The following is a 17,464-nucleotide window of genomic DNA, read 5'->3' on the forward strand; positions in this document are numbered from 1 at the left end:
ACGGCAATGGCCTCGTTGCTTTGGGCGGCTGCGGCTCGAGCTTCGGCGGCGGCTAACTTCACCTGAAGCCTCCTCACCATAACCTCTGCGTCCTCGGCCCTACGAGTCTGCTGCTTCAACTTAGCAGCCTGTTCGTCGTAGAGCTCGTCCAAGGTGAGAAGGTAGGCAGCCATATGGAGTACAGTGGGGTCATCCTCGCGCTGTCCACGTCCTTCCAAAGTTCTTACTCGGGCCAGCCATACTGGGCGGTTTTTCTTGACAGGCGGGTAGAACCTCATCGGAGTACGGCCGATGTGCCTCTCGTAGATCTGGCATAGGAATCGGAGGGCCTTCCGAGCTGCCACTTGATAAGTATCCTTATGTTGGAAGTCGGTGACAGTTACATTCCATGGCTGGATGTCGGGGTAGCGGCTACTCCGCCCGATGTAGATAATCATCTCACATCGAGGGGTTCCGCGGTCCTCGTACTCCCTGCTGGTGTACTCCGGATGCTCATACATTCCGAGGCGGTCCATGCAAGCGAACAACAGTCTGGGAAAACTGGGCTCTTCCAGGCAGTGGCTGTTGACCCATCCTTCCTCAGCCATCTGGAAAAGATCCGGGCACAAATTAGTTTTGCAATAGAGCAGAGGTAGGCAGAAATTATGTAAGTCTTTTATTTTGGTCAAAAAGGGCTAATCCGGTCCTAAGGTTGCGTCCTACAGCCAACAACGGCTCTAATACCACCTAAAGCATCCCCACATAAGTAGAGACTAAATGTGATACAAATATTAGTCCCAGGAGGCTGATAACACATTTATTCGACAGATAATTCAGTTACCGTACAACCCCCGAGGGAGTGGGCGTGAGAGCCACGCAGCGATAAGAAGCAAATAAATAACAGCGGCTAACCAAGCGACTGCCAAAAGACAGCACTCGGGACTACACGGCAGCAGAAGCATCTTGGAAAGGCTAGCACCACTGGCAGCGTTGGGTACGAACACAACCTCTACTCAAGGTCTTCGGCGATGAAGTCCGGGTCTTCCTCTGTAGCAACGAAGCAAGGGTGAGTACGAACGTACTCAACAAGTCCAACCCCATCCATGGAGGGGGATACAATCAAGTATATGCACAGGATAAATCAAGGATAGGCTAGAGTTTATTTGCAATAAAGCTAGGTTTTTCAACACATGCAAGGGCTTATTTTCAAACAAATTTTCGTAAAGCTTTTCTTTAGTAACCGAAACATTAAGTGGGGTTGATCCTACACAAAGGATCCAAGTTTTATCGCTATCGGACTCCCCGTCCGCCATAGCGCACGGCACAACTGCCGGACACTTCCAAAATTCCACACACACACGCACGCACACACACCCGACAACCATGCCCAAGTGCTAGTTATGTGACCAAGCCGTAACTCGTCCAATACCGTGGACATGGCTACCCGGATAGGTTTTAACTCTGCAGAGGTTGTACACTTTTCCCACAAGTAGGGTACCACAGCACAATCACCTTAGTGCCGGTGCAGATCCTAACAAAGCCATTACCCACCTTAGCTGAGACTGGCTAGCCCTCATGGAAGCACCCAAGGGGTTCACGGCTCATCCACGAGACCGTAACCGGGACCTAAGTCACCAAGATCTTACTCCTTTTCCATGGGTTCCCGTTGCTCACCAGCACCCCTGAAGACTAACAGTTTAGCTAGTGGCATTTATGCTAAGCCGTTACCCATACAACGGTCGAGTGGTTGCACGATGGTTGAATTAGGCAAGATGACACATCAACTCGGTCCTTAACCACGACAAGATGGATATCTCCCGACATTGCTCAACCACCAAGGTACGAGCACAACACCCTGGCATCCCACACAAGGAATATCCATCCATCCTGTCTACACATCCTTTTTCCTTTGAACCCAGAAAGCCATTTTCCTTACTTGCACACACACACACACATTTATTTTCCGAATACATCATTGTAGTAGTGATTGTATTTAAGTAGCAATTTCCTAAGCATTCTAGCGGTGGCTATCGACCAAATAGAGCGAATCATATTTAGAGACAACCATAGGGTAACAAGGAATGTTCATAACAATCAAGGGGTGGCTATCCAACCATGTCTTGCGATGAAATAATATGCACTTTGTAAAACAGGCCAATAGGTTGTGTTTGAAAAACTAGGTATTAAGTATGCATCAAAGGGTGAGATTGGACTTGCCATCTTCAAAGCCTTCCGGGAGTTCCGGCTCGTGCTGCTGGTCCTCGGGCTCGGGCTCACGGTCAAACTCCTCCTCGGGATCCTCCTCGAGCAATCCGCGATCTACGGCACACACAAACGGACACACAAATAAATAAAAGAAAGATCGGTTTTTAACCGTGAGCTCCGAACAGAAAATGTGAACGGAAAATAGGTAGAAAGATTATTTTTGGGAAATTTGGAGATGGATCGGCGAAAGTATTCTTTAGGATGACGTGGTAAAAATTTGGGATCAATTGGAGGAAGTTTGGCGCATGAACTGACGGGTTAAGCATGAATTAGGGGCTTAAACAGGAGGTTTAGGACTGATTTGTAATAAACCAGGGACCTATTTGTGAATAATTTTGGAGGTGGACGGGCTTATCCGCGAATAGGATTATGAGAGTGGTGGAAGGACTATTTCGCGAATAGTAGATTCTTTGGGGTTAGATTGGAATTTTGTGGTTTCTGCTTCCTTCCTCCCCAGGAACTTGGAGAGTGAGAGAGAGAGAGGGTGGGGGTTGACCGGCGGCGGCCGGCCGGCCGAGCCTTGCCGGCGGCGAGCCGAGGGCTGGGGCGGCAAAGGAAGTGGAAGGGAGCCCATTTTGCCTCTTACCTCGGGGCTTTGAGGATGGGGAAGGGGGGCGACCGGCGGGAGGAGGTGGCGCACGGGCGGCGGTGGCGAGCTGGGGTGGTGGTGGAGTGGCAAGGGAGGCCGGGCGAGCAGCCCTTTTTATAGGCCGGCGAGGGGCGACCGGCGGTGGGGGACCGGGCGGCCGGCGGTGTGCGGCATGGGGGTGGGGGTCGGGCAGGCTGGGCCGGCGGTAGGGGCTCGGGCGCTGGAGGAGGGCGTCGCAGGGAGGGCGGCACGGCAATGGTGGCATGCGGCGGGCGGCACCGGATTAGAGGTAGGGGCTGGCGGCAGGCGGCGTGGAGCGGGGACAGAGGTGGGGCCGGCGTAGGAGGGGCGCGGGAAGGGGTCGGCGGGATCGGGCGGCGCGGAGTGGCCCGGGGTGCGGGTCCCACGCAGCCGGCGGTATGGTGCCAGGGAGGTGCAGGCGCCGGGGAGGGACCGGCCCAAGGAGTGGTGCCAGGAATCGGGAGGAGTGGCGCCAGGAAGAAGAAGAAAGGAGGAGAGAGAAGAAGGAGGAGGAAGAAGAAAAAGAAAGGAGAAGGGAGAGGAAAAAGAAAGAAAGAGGGAGGAAATAGAGAAAGAAAGAGGGGGAACCGGTGGCGATTGTGGCACGCGGTCGGAGCACGCGTGCGGCGGTCTGACGACGGCACGCGGCGAGATTTACGGTCACGGGTAAAGATGATGGCTATCGGCTTAGGTGCCGGGATGGCGAAATCGCCGGGAAAGTTTTCGATTTCCGGGAGCTCAGCGGTAAAAAGATTTTGAAAGCGATTTTTAACGGGTGATTTTAGTTGGTGATTTCCACGGATGTTGCATTCACCCACCTACTCGTCACCGTCGACAAGTTCTCGAAGTGGATCGAAGCTCGACCCATCGCGCAGATCAAGTCTGAGCAGGTGGTGCAATTCTTCAGCGACATCATCCATCGCTTCGGAGTTCCCAACTCCATCATCACGGACAATGGCACACAGTTCACCGAGAAGAAATTCCTCAAGTTCTGCGACGATCACCACATTCGAGTGGACTGGTCGGCCGTAGCGCATCCCCACACGAACGGACAGGTTGAGCGGGCCAACGGCATGATACTCCAAGGTCTCAAGCCATGGATCTTCGACCGCCTCAACAAGTTTAGTGGACGATTGGTTGCGGAGCTCCTGCAGTCCTATGGAGCCTGAGGACAACCCCCAGTAGGGCAACCGGCTTCACCCCGTTCTTCATGGTCTATGGGTTCGAGGCAATCCTCCCCACCGACCTGGAGTACAGGTCGCCGAGGGTCAGAGCGTACGACGAACGAGGGAACCAAGCATCCCTTGCGGACGCACAAGACCAGCTCGACGAAGCGCGAGACGTGGCCCTGCTGCACTTGGCCAAGTACCAGCAAGCTTTGCGACGGTATCACAACCGTAAGGTACGGGGTCGGGCCTTCAATGTCGGCCACCTGGTGCTTCACCTTGTCCAAGACAACAGAGCTCGGCACAAGTTGACCCCTCCGTGGGAAGGTCCTTTCGTCATCGCGCAAGTACTGCGGTCGGGCACATACAAGCTACAACCCCCAACGGGCAGGTCTTCACCAACGCTTGGAACATCGAACAGCTAAGACGTTTCTACCCTTAGTTATTATTTCCAAGTTTGTACATACATACTTCCGTCATCTTTTAGTTTGTGAAAAAGGGGCTGTTTTGAGTTGCCTGCGCTAAAGTTTCATCCCAAGCTTAGGGATATCCAACCCTGGCTCTGCCCCAAGGTCACATATCCCTCGGGGGCTGTCAAGGGCTCCGGCCCAAGACACTTGGCATCTCCTCAAAATACCATTTTTTCCCAAACTGACCCTCTTCCTAAACATTTGGGCGTGAAAAGAAAGGAGTGCGTGAATGACGCTCAGGCAAGACCTATCGGACTCCAAGAAACCTACGCCCCAGCAGCTACGGTGCCTTTGCTCATCGGTGCTTCCTGACGCGTCCAACTCATGCTCTGAACTTTCCAAACCCAAAAAATAGAAAGAGAATCGAAAACTTTTCCGAAAAAATTGCATGAACCAAAAAGGCCTCTGTGGCCATTGCAAAAGCAAGTTTGAAATCACTTCACTTATTTACATATTTTTCGGCAACTTGGCCCGATACAGCTAGCTCATCCCCGGGTCCTCCGGCGGGATGGCCTCATCCTTAAGGAGCTGCGCCAAGGCCTCTGCTGGATTGAACACCGACACGTCGATCTCGTCCAGCTCGGCCTCGGAGTAGCCGGAGCCGTACCCCCCGCTCATCGCATCGAAGTTGATGTTGGATTAGTGAGAGCCGAAGACGCCGAAGGCCAGCCTCATGCCGACGTGGAGCGCCTCCCAAGCGATCTCATGAGCCCACCGGTACGTCCCGAGGACACGAGCCACCAGCGCGCTCGTCCCCTCCTCTTGGACCACATTAAGGTCCTCGTAGACGATGCGAACGGCGTCCCACAGGTTGGCGTGCTCGACGTGCTCCGCATCAGCGGCGTCCCTCAGCCGGGCGAGGTCGCCCTCAAGTCCTGTCCAGAAAAGCCTGCCAAGTCAGAAACCAGCGCAACACTGCAAGCAAGAGGACAATGAAAGCCTTACCCTCAGATTGGGCTCTCACCCGGTCGAGCCCTTGGGACACAGCGGTCTGAAGCCCCTGCATCTGCGACTCGAGCCGACTGACCTCTGCCCCAAGGTTGGCCGCCATCTTCTCGGCCTCAGCCTTCCGGCCCACCTCGAGGTCGCGCTCCTGCCGAGACGTGTGTCGCTCGTGCCGGATGCGCTCAACGGTTTTCTGAAGGGCCTCATGCTCCTTCCTCAATCGTGCAAGCTCCTCGGCGTCACGACGGGCCTTCTCGGTAGTGACCCGGACCTCTGCCCTCCGCGCTCCTTCCCGCGCCTCTCGCTCCCGCGCTCGCAGGTCGGCGGCATTCTGCTGGGCGGCGGCGAGCTGCCCGGTCAGCTCCCCAGTCCGCCGCATCTCCATGGCGAAGCGCTCCCAGACCCCCTGCTCGCGCCAGAGGAACTCGGACTTCCCCCGGCTGCATTCCTGGAGGGCCTGCAGAATGATTTACGCTCAAGAATCGTCGGGAGAAAAAAGGAATGGAGAAATGAAAGAAAAATAACCACCAAAGAGAACACCATACCTGACCGGCAGGAACAACAACGCCGTCCAACTTCCCCATCGCAGAAGACAGGGCGGCACGGACACCTTCGGGTCCGCCCTGCACCTCTAGCCATCTTTTTTGCTCCCCGACATTGTCCAACACGAAGCGGGGCCTCTACAGGTCCTCACGGGACATCCAGCGCACGGTGACCCCCCCCCCCCACACACACACGCATTGGGGTCAGGACTAAGCAGGATGAGGGCATGAGAGGACTCTCCGACCAGCCCCGACACCGCCATCTCCATCGTTGTCACCGGGGCAAGCGCTGCCATCTCCATCGCTGCCGCCGGGGTGGGCGCCACAGTCTCTACCACTGCCGCCATCTCTGTCGTTGCCGTCGGGGCAGGCGCCACCATCTCCGCCACCACCGCTATCTCCGTCGTCACCACCGAGGCACGCGCCACCGTCTCTGCCACCGCTGTCGCTGCCGCCTCCATGACCGACGCCTCAGACACTGGCGCCTCCCTCACCGGCTCCTCCTCCGCCTCATCGTCAAGGTTTATCACCTCGCTGGACGGAGGAACCCCAGGGGCGGCATCTTGCCCCGCGGGGTCGGCTGCGAGGGCAGAAGACGGAACAGGGGTCGGCCCCTGCTCCATGCCTGACTGCAGCACCCTTTCTTCAATCGCTGCCGCGGAGGCTGCCTCCATAGGGGGCACCACAGCCCCACCGACGACGCCGCCGCTTGCTCCCGGCAGGGTCATTGTTGGCCCCCTGGAGGCGGCCGATGCCCGGAGCGCCTTCTTCGACGCTAGCGGCAGGACGAAGTCTCGCGGAGCAGCACTGCAAGACGACGACAACTTCATCAAAAATAGCTCGACGCCAAGAAAAGAATAAGGTACACGAGAACTCTCCACTCACCTCACCACGGTACGAGGACGGCAGGTGTGCTTTGCCCTCGAGCTCAAAGCCGACCTCGGGACATCCGATAGCGGCCGCTTGCCGCTACCCCTCTGCTCGTGTGCGCAGGCAGAGGGTCGGGGGTCGGTCCCGTCGACTCTTGAGGCGCGCCCCTCTCCGACCCCTAGGGCGCGGCCTCTGAGCCCAGCGGGGTCAGGCCCTAGGCGGGCGGTCCGCTCGACCTATCCCCCGCGGCCAGTTGAGAAGGCTGGTCCCGGATGACAAGCGCACCCGGCACGAGGGCCGGGACATAACCCTCCTCCTCCTCCTCCTAGGTCTCATCTTCATCATCATCATCGTCATCATTGTCATCATCGTCCGTCACGACCGCGCCCCTCCACCGCATTCGGACCTCCTTCGCGGCCCTCTTCCTTCTCCTCGCCGTCTCCTTGTCCTTCCTCCTCTTCTACTTTTCGGCGAGGAGGCGGTTCTGCTGTCGCCGTGCTGCGTCCTCTGGCACCGGTGGGCATGAGGCTACGACTTGGTTCAGCTCGCCCTGCAGATTCAAAGACTTCATGTCAGAATGGCAAACCAAGAAATGCAGGAAAGAAGAACGAGAGTGCAAAATTCTCACCAACAGGACGAAGCCCTCGTCCGGGCGCGTCGGAGGGTGATCCAGCACCGGGTAAACAACGTCCCTATCATCCAGTGCCTCCCGGACGCGCTGCTTGATCTCGGCGTTGGCGAGCACACCCATCCCGAGGACGGTGCCGTCAGTCGCCACGCCGGGAACCATATCGCTGAGCGTGCGGGCTCGGAGCATCAGTGGCGCCACCATCCGAGCGTGGTACGCCCTAATAACTCCAGCCCTGGTCAGGCCCTCCTCCTTCAAGAGATTGATGGCCTGAAGAATACCGTCGATGTTCCTCTTCTCCTTCTCGACCGGACCATACGTCCAGTTGTCCGGCGCCGCCGCGATGACTCGACCGGTTAACTCCAGCAAGGGGGACTCGGAGCAGTTCTTCACATAGAACCACTGTTGGTGCCACCCCTTGTGGGACGGTGCGGTCTCCATCGCCATGTACTCCCTAGCGCGGTTCTAGCAGAGATGGATGCCAGCGCACCCTATCGGCACCGAAACCGTTCGCACTTGGATCCCCCTCTTCTCGATCTTGTGATGCAGGGTGACCGCGAAGAAGTATTTCCAGAGCGAGAAGTTGGGCTCAATCCCCAAGTACCCCTCGCACAGCACGACGAATGCCGCGATGTGCTGGATCCCGTTGGGGTTGAGGTGCTGCAGCTTGAGCCTGTAGCAATGCAGCAACCCGTGGAAGAAGTGGCTCGGCGGAGTCGCGAACCCCCTCCTGTGGAAGTGCGCAAATGAGACGACGTATCCGTCATCCGGCTGCGGCACATCCTCCCTTCCGGGGTACCGCCACTCGTTCTTGGCGGTCCTCTCACAGAGGAGGCCTTTCTTCACGAGGCCGGTGGCGCCCGCGGTGTTGAAGTTCGAGCGCAGCTAGGACTCCATCACTGAGGGAAGGGAAGGCTCAATGGCGGGGGCGGAGAAGGCTGCTGCGCTGGAGCGAAGGGAGGCAAAAAGTGCGCAAGAAAGCAAGAAATGCTTGAGATGAGTGCGGGGCGGAACCAGCGAGGCAGACTCCCTCGTCTTATAGGGGGGCGCGCGGGAAGCAAAAAGGGCAATCCGATCGCAGTTATTGCGATGCCAGGTACACCCGTCACCTCCGCCATTTTCAGAAACCGTGCGCATGATCTCTTCCTTGCTGCAGGGAACGTCTCCCATCCTCGTTTCATGGGCACGGTGTTTTCCGCCACTTCACCTCCCAGAGGATGCACGCGCATGACTTCCTCCACATACGACCCGAGGCCCACCAACAAGTAAAAAGGGATACGGAGCTAAAAATGCTCCTACGGCCCATTACGGTCCAGGGATTCGAAGGCCGGCCCACCGCAGGGTTCGACAATCGCCCCAGGATGCTCCCGAGCAAGGGGTGAGAAGGGACGGGTCCGCTAGTGGCCACCACCCAGGCGAGCGAAAGCCAAGGGCGTCCCGACCTCACGTTCGAGTCCGGACTGGTGTTTAAGTTCATGGTTTTTCCCCGAAGAAAGGCAATGACCCCCGGATCCAATCGAACGGACCCGGGAACTACATGAACTGGCCATCCGGAATTTGGAGTACGCCACCAGCTTGGCCCGAGCTGGACCCCCCAAATGGGGACCGGGACTCCACTCGAACTAACCCGTTCGCAGCTCAATGAGCACCACGGTTCGTCCAACAAGGATAACGTGGCACGGCTCACCCCCTCCGTCCCAGCGAACGGACGCTTGAGGGGTAACGATCAAAAGTCGATCCAACCTCTCGATCGGTCTCCTGCAACGCGCGGGGGCTCAGGGGCTGGCATCGCAACCAACGACCACGCGTGTGGTACAATTTGGAGTCTTGGAGCAGGAGTGGTCGTCAGAACACCCTGCCTACCCAAAACTCCGCGGCCAAACCGAACGAGCGAAACTTTTTCTCCCTGATCCAATGCAGGTTGCAGAACAAACAAAAATCCTTAACGAACGATGAATACAGCCTCTAGAGGAGCATTTTTGCTCCACCACAGGCTCGGGGCCTACTGTTGGGGGGAAATATTAATGACTTCCTTATTTTCCTTAAATGACGATCATAGGGGCCTGGGCCCACCTCCAGCAACAGTGACCTCCGCCGACTTAGCCCGACCCCCGGGTCACAGGGTCGGACGCGCCCGACCCCCCGAGGCTGCTCCTCATCCCAGTCGAGAGAGTTCCGCCTCGCCTGACCCCCAGGCGAGAGGGGTCGGACGTGCCCGACCCCTCGCGGCAGGTCTCCGCCTCGCCCGACCCTGGACGCAACGGGTCAGACGCATCCGGATCCACAGGATAAAACTTCACCTCGCTCTAGGACGTGCGCGAACCCGCAGACAAGGGCGTAGATCTTGTGGGCCCCCACCAATCTCGCCATAAATGCCACCGGTGGGGCGCGCATGACCGGAACATGGCTCTGACACACGGAGAGCGCCCGCGTTCCTCGACGTGACCTGCCGGAGTTTTTGGGCGGCGCACTGCTGCCACAACTGCATAGGGCTACAACTGCACCGTCCTAACCCTCCCCTGTGGCATTCGTCATAGGGCACTCTCGCCCATGTTGCAGGGTGCACCGCCCGGTTTCCCGCTCGGCCTAGCGACAGGGGCGTGTCAGCCGCGCCTCCCGGTCAGCGCGCATGGCAACAGTGGTCGCCCATCATCTGCGATGTGCACGGTTACGGTGGCCAGTCGTCATCATCAACTCATACAACTACAGTGGTGGGTCGCCAAGCACGTCTCGCATGCTCGGCTACAGTAGCCGACCGCTGGATCATTGATGGGACCCCACGGCAACCTCGATGGCTTGGCCCGTCTCCCTGAGCTTCCCTTTTTTACTTCCCTTTACTCCAGGCTCGATTGTAACTCCTGTGCCCTCCTTACGCTATAAAAGGAGGACTAGGGGGCCCGAGAAAGGGAGGGGCATTCAAGCGAATCGAACGACCCCCATCTCACGACCCTTCCACACAAGCATCAGTACACACCCACAGAGACTTGGGACCAGCTTCCCTCTCTCGCCCGTTTATAACCCCTACTACAGACTCTGCACGAGTAACACGAGCTGTCTCCCACACTGGACGTAGGGCTATTCCTGCCTGAACCAGTATAAACCCCGTGTCCTCTCGTGCAACCATCCGAGCCTTACGCGCATAAAAAACAAATTTACCTGCCAGAGTCTTGACCCGTGATTCTTGACACCGACACAATGTAATATGGTTAAAGCTGTAAGCATTTCGAAAAAGACTCAGTAAAAAATCTTGTTTTGATATTCAAAAGTTGTGGTCCTAGTGAAGGAGTGCTACCTCCGCAACTAGTCCCTAGGTTTTGACAATAATAAAGGGGGCTTTAACTTAGTGGGCTTTTGGTCATAAGCCATCCAAACATATTGATAACCTTGGGCGGTGGTGTACATATTCACCACACAATTGGCTAGCTCACACTTCAACTAGAGATAGTACTGGCCTACAAGATCCGTGCCCACCCGCACCTTATGTTACTACTTCCTAGGTCCACCCATGCATGCATCACGGGTCTCAACGGTTGCCACCACTTACCATTTCCACTCTTTGGACCTTTTCAAAATATCAAATATTTATAATCTCAAATAACTACTTACCATTCTCTCATGACAAGTGCCAACTTCCCAAGGACTTTGCCGTACTCTAGTCCTGAACATCAATAGCACGCTTTGCCCTTGGATGGATTTCTAGGGTCAACTAGTAGTGTGTGAATCAAGGCCTCACATAGTAGATACATCTCGATAGTTCTTACCCTTTTGGTTGTACGGATCACAAGAAATACTTGCCCAATGAACTCATCCTTATGCGACCAAAATAAGTGTCATGGACACAATCCCCTCGTAGGGCTATGCACACCTTATCTTTAGTTCCAACAACACTTTAGAGTTTCCATTACTAATCTTTTCATCTTTACTCCCACATTTTCAAAGAACTAAAACCTTTGGTTTTTGAAGTAAGATGAGGTTTTACGGAAAGGTTCTAGATCCTCTCCATAGAGAATCCAGCTGGTATATGGGTGTGACTCGACTAGTGTAGCATATCTAAAACAAGGAATCTACTCCAGCCTTGGTATAGGGTTGGTAGATGTTCTAGGGCTTCAAGGCATGTGGCATATTCATAGGTTACACAAATGGCACTTTTAAAATACTTTGAAAATAAATGTAGTAATATACATAGAAATTTTAAATGGGCAATATTATTACTCTTGCACTCAATGGGAATAAAGAATGATCAAAGAGTTGGGACTTGCTGTCATTATAACTTCTTATTATTCATCATTAGGACTCTTAGTGACTAGGGCTTTGATATCTTGGGTGTTGGATTGTCTTATCATCATCATGACAAAACTTCCAAGTTGTCAAGTCTCGTCGGGCAATATCTTTATTAAGTCCAGGTTTGCCCACACTAGAGATCGGTCTTGGGTTAAGTAGTACGGTAGGATGCTCGACTGCATAAATGTGTCTTAAGCACCGGAGCTTAGTGGGATGCTCAACTTTATGTATAATCTTGTTGGCTTCTCAGGGCAATATCTTTATAGAATCCAAGTTTGCCCATCATTAAAGCTGGTCTTGGGCACTTGAGCTTGGTTGGATAGCTCGAATGTGTGCACATGTCTTGGGCACTCGGTCTCAGTGGAATAGCTTGATTGTGTGCATGAGCCTTCATGTTTCAAATATTCACGAAAATAGTACCAAAAAGGTGTCATTAACGAGTGCAAACAGCTATGGCATGGTCATGGCGAGTGAGGCGCGGGGCATGGTGACGTGTGTGGCATTATGCAGCTTGTCTGTACGAGCACTTGTGAGGGCACCACCGTAGGCGATGATGTTGCTGGGCCATAGGGCAAGGTAAGTGCATTGTCGAGGGGGTGGACAAGGATGTGAGGGGGAGGGAGGAAGGGGCAAATTCTTCATGGTAAAGGAAAGTAAGGGGATGATCTTATGGGTCGTTGGGTGCATGGTGGCAAGGTGAGTTGAAGGAAGGTGTTGGGAGAGGGAGACCTTGCAAGTCCAGTGTCCAGGGGCATGTTGTTCTAGCCGCTTGATGACAATGAGCGTGTTAGGATCAAGTGGTGTTAACTGATGTAAGGGTGCCCATGTGTAGTTCGCTCGGTCACCTGCGATAGTAGGAAGTAATAACGAAGTGCACAGGCTGTTTACAATGTGGCAGTGCGTCACGGGAGGAGCAGGCAATGGAGAGGGATTCATGGGAGAAGAGATGTTGTATCAACACCGATATGACAATGTTGATGGAAAGGATGGTAAAAGACACCACTAATGGGAACTATTTGATATGAACCCGCTAGGGTTCATTCCCGATCTTGCGATGAGAGAGGCGTGGATAACTCGATTGGTGGATGGAGACGATGTTCACGGCCCGACTATAGCCTTCCAAGCTGCGCCTTAGCAACCGATACACCACCTCCAATGGCTGCCGCGATCTTGTGGAGCGCGTCACCCGGCCACTCAGGCACTCGTCCTGCAAGCAATCGAAGAACAAGCAAGAACAAGTAGAACAAGCAACTCAATTGCAAATATGGAGTTGAAAACTAATCTAAACTCATAGAGTTGGGGTTCTGAATCGAGTAGAACGGATGGTCTAGTCGACACACGCGTCTACAAGGAAGTAGCAATGGCTAAACTTACATCAAAACAAAACCCAATCTATTCGTGGCAGCTCTAATCCTTATTAATACCTAGGAGGATGACCAGGGGGGTGTTGGGGTTGTGCTCCAACCCTAGGACATGTCCCTAATGGACCCAACTTGATACACGGCCCATTGGGCCAAAATAAGGCGACGCAACACCTTTGGACACAAAACCTCTAGGTAGTATTTCGATGATTGCGGCCGACTCAGAGAAGATATTGATATGATTCTAGATCCATATGAAAATAGACTTCATAAGGATTCCATGGAGTACTTGCACACCTAAAACGGAGTCCAGATGAGATCATAGCGGCCGTTGCAAGTTGGGCAGAATCCAGCACCAAAACGTGTTGGATTGGATCTCTTTCTTTCCTTGGGCCAAAAGTGACATGGTGGCCTAGTGGAGGACGTTAGGAATACTTGGACTTGGCCCCTAATCTACTTCTTTGGTCCTCCATACCTTCCATGTGTGTTTAACACTATTTTTGATCCATGTATGTATTTCTGAAATTGACAACGAATACACATCATGGTGCAGCATCAATTCATCAAATGTATCACATATAATTATGATAAAGAATTGTTTCACCTCGGAGTCAAAAGATGCCAATATAGTTGTATCCGAGCATGTGATGTCCTCATCACTATTCATAAGTCAGCGGATGCTTCTTTTAAGTGAAAATAATGTATAGATAGCCATCCCCTTTGAGCATTGTCCATGTCATCACCCATTTTCTCGGAATACAAGCTAGCCGACTTTTGATGGGACCTCCTTGCCCCCAACAAGAAGCTCCTTATGTGTTCAGACAACCAGCTCAAGAACTCTAGAAGGAACTCTTTAAAGTCGGATTGACTTTTCGAGTGCTAGATGCATACATACAGTGGCAATTTCCATGAAGCATATGTTGATGGCCTATGGAAGCATATGGAAGGACCATGCATAATTTAAATAAAATAATGAATCTCTATGAGTTTTGGTATCTATTTGATGCAGGTAACGGGTGGACTAAATTTTAGGCCAATTCTAGCTAAGAGTCAGTTCGGCCGGGGTCCATAGCCAAGCAACTTCCCTATCACCTATAAGTACCCCCTGCCTCCTAGTACTATAAATAGGGTCATTAGCACTTCTCTCAGATGCACACACCAAGGGGGAGATCTCTAGTTTAGTTAGTTTGGCCAGTTTAGTTTGGGAGTTAGAGTTTAGTCGATCTTAGCCTCGGATTTCAAAGTGTCTTCAGGAATTACAATATAAGCTCTAATATCTTTTACTTTCCACTTGTAATAAGACTTCAGGAATTCTGGTAGAAGCTTTTGTGTCAATAAAGAATTATCTTCTATCTATCTTGAGGCATTTACATTTTAGTACTACTTTGCTCTAGTACTAAATATCTAGTTTAGACAATAGTTCTTACAGTATAAGCTTAAGTGCTTTTACATCAGCTCTTCATTCACTGGTCACTTTTCTTTAACCGGAAGGTGCTTGTTTCAAAGATCAAGGAGTAAGTACTAAGAGACTTCTGTAAGCGTAGTGCTTAGAGTTGTAGCCTAGCTAGAATTGCACCTAGCTCCATGGACCGCTTGTGGTAGCCAGCAGGTGGTGAAAGCTCTATCCGGCCTTTGAAATCCACCACATGATAGCGGCTGGACCTGTAGCCCCGCCCCCCATAAGAGCATTAGGTGGAAGTCGAACCCCTTCTCATCCCTTTCTGTGGCTGGGGCATCCATTTCCCTCGACACGATTAGTTAAGATAGAATCTCGCTAAGTTGTGAGTTTATCCTTTTGTTGCATTAGTTCTGCTCTAGAGGTGATTGAAGAATATAGAAGTATTTTGGAATCTATCTCGATCTCATTGTCCTCCTGACTAGCTATGCCGTATTTATCATTTTTCTATAGAGTCCTCAAATGTCACGATTACTTTTCCTAGCTATCATTACCCTTGCTGAGTCGTAGTTCATTGAGTTGTGGTGTGTTCGAAGGATTTATTTACCGATCGCCTATGCCATTAAGTGCTTCCCTGTTGAAAATGTAAATACATACTCTGGAATACTCCGGGTGAAATGCTATTGCGGTGATTATGGGCACGTTTGGATCCTTAGCTCCACCTCACTTTGCGTTGCTGGGCAACCTGCATTGCCTAGCAAGGTTCGATCCAGTAAGGTGGTGGTTTGGTTCATTTGCCTGGCTAAGCAAGATTACTTGGCTAACTATTTGGTTACTTTGTTGAAAACTTGCTTTTGCTAGAAATATTGATGGTGTGATTGTTTGGTACTCTAGCTCATAATGATCATCTCACCACTTTGTTTTACGGGTGAGATTACCTCCATCTATCAAATTCAACAAAATGGCTTGAAAAAATTGCAAATTGTGCATCATACCAAGCCAAAGAAACATGTCACTTGCATATTTTTAATTGAACAAGACAACTAGAGAACCATCGACACAATCTGGCATATGTCATACAACCAAACTACACTGGTGCTTTCAGAATGGTCAATGTTGCGTATAGCTTCTTATGGCCAAAATATACAGCATGCCGCGCATAACTTCTTACGGCCAAAATACATTATGCCATTTTCATTTTCAAAGTGCCAAAATATACATTATGTCATAGGTCCATACTGCCAAAAGCAAAAACCAATAAATCACTACCATGAGCACTAACCAAAGTCATATGAGAAGAGCTTAAGTCACAGGATATCGATCCATAACCCACCGTGCCACCCACTATTTGATGCTTTCCTCTGGCCGCCCCTTTAACATGCTAGCAATCCTAACGATTTCAGCAAGGTAAGTCTGTAGATCAAGGCGCACTAGCAGAGGATAGTCCTCCATGTTGTCAATGATCTTGTAAATGCCCTCATTTGGATCAGTAACATGAGTGAAGCGCATGGTCTCAGATATGTTGTTCATAGCACCAGTGACATCTTGAACCATGGCGTAATCATGCTTGGCACACTTCCCTTTCTTCTATTTGTTATCTTCAACCTGACACTTAGAACCAACAGAGCGAGGGCTATCAGAATCTGGGAGAGTATCAGAATCGTAGTGCTTTGGAAGAGTATCAGAATCATAGTGCTTTGAAGGATCATTATCTGGATCAACTTGGTCTTGGCCTTGTCTTCCATTTCCAGTGAGATCATCATCCTGTCTTGGTGGGTGATCAAAAGGTGTTTGAAGAACACTAAACTCTACAGTAGCATGTGTTTTCTGTGAAGACAAACTCCATCTCATCATAGAATAAGATTGGAACATTATAGTACTTGGTTCTCTTATCATTATTCTGCATTAGAATAGAACGTAGTATTTTATTAGTTACCAATGTGTAATAAAAGATCTGTATGTAATAAAAAAATTTAGACATGCAAACTTACATATTTCATCTTCACAACCTCTATTTCATCATGGATTATCTTTTTCTGCACTTCATCAAAACTAGCACCACTTATAGACTTTGCATCCATGATCGCCTTCCATTCACCCTTGAGCTTGTGGTACTTGTTATAAACTTGTCTTGCTATGAGTTAGAACCATATTTTTCATTCATTCTTCGAGCACAATCCTCATGATGTACCTCCCTTAGAACTAGGGCCTTGCCACACTCCTAAATTTTCTCTTTGAAATACAAAAGGAGATCTTCCACTTCCTGGGGTTGCCATATCACACTATTTCCACTCATCCCCTACACATGAAAACTCAGAATTTGCATGATTATTAGGAACAATCTTGCAGCACAAATGAATTCATGTTACAACCCAGAGAAGACAAACATAGTCTTAAAATAGGTACAACTCAAAATAGCACCACAATAATCGTCCAGAAGTGGTGATACATCAAAGACAAATGGATAATGTTATAGCCCAGACTAGACAGACATCGAGCATCACCTCTAATAATTGAGTGCCTATTTTCAAACATCCTATTCGCAATGACATCCCTAAGCTGGGCCATCTACCTTTATTCTGCTCTAGCTTCTTGACGAAAATGATTGGAACGAGGATATAGCCGTCTCCATAATTCCTTAGAGTATACAAACTGATCAGCTTCCCCATTTTGCAGAATCCAATTGTGAAGTATGCAGCACGCTATGACAACTCTAACTTGTGTAGGAAAAGGGTGGTATGGTTTATTCATGAGTATCTTTGATTCTTCAAAGTACCAAATGCTCTCTCAAATGTGGTGCCAAAGAAGAGTGTTGCAAGTTAAAAAGTTCTTGTGGGTTTTGGGGTCTATTGCCAGTCCACTCGCGTAAATGGTAACGGACTTGATAATATGGAGGTAAAAAACCCGGCATTGCTGCATATCCAGCATCCGCAAGATAGTACTTACCTAAC

The 17,464-nt window shown here is 51.4% G+C and overlaps 1 pseudogene; it reads right to left on the bottom strand.

Moving 5' to 3' along the window:
• Positions 1-7,940: 7,940 nt before the first annotated feature.
• LOC117864556 (uncharacterized) lies at positions 7,941-17,074 on the bottom strand (annotated as a pseudogene).
• Between the last annotated feature and the right edge of the window lie 390 nt (positions 17,075-17,464).

The sequence above is a fragment of the Setaria viridis genome, chromosome 7, assembly GCF_005286985.2.
Source record: "Setaria viridis chromosome 7, Setaria_viridis_v4.0, whole genome shotgun sequence".
NCBI lineage: Eukaryota > Viridiplantae > Streptophyta > Magnoliopsida > Poales > Poaceae > Setaria > Setaria viridis.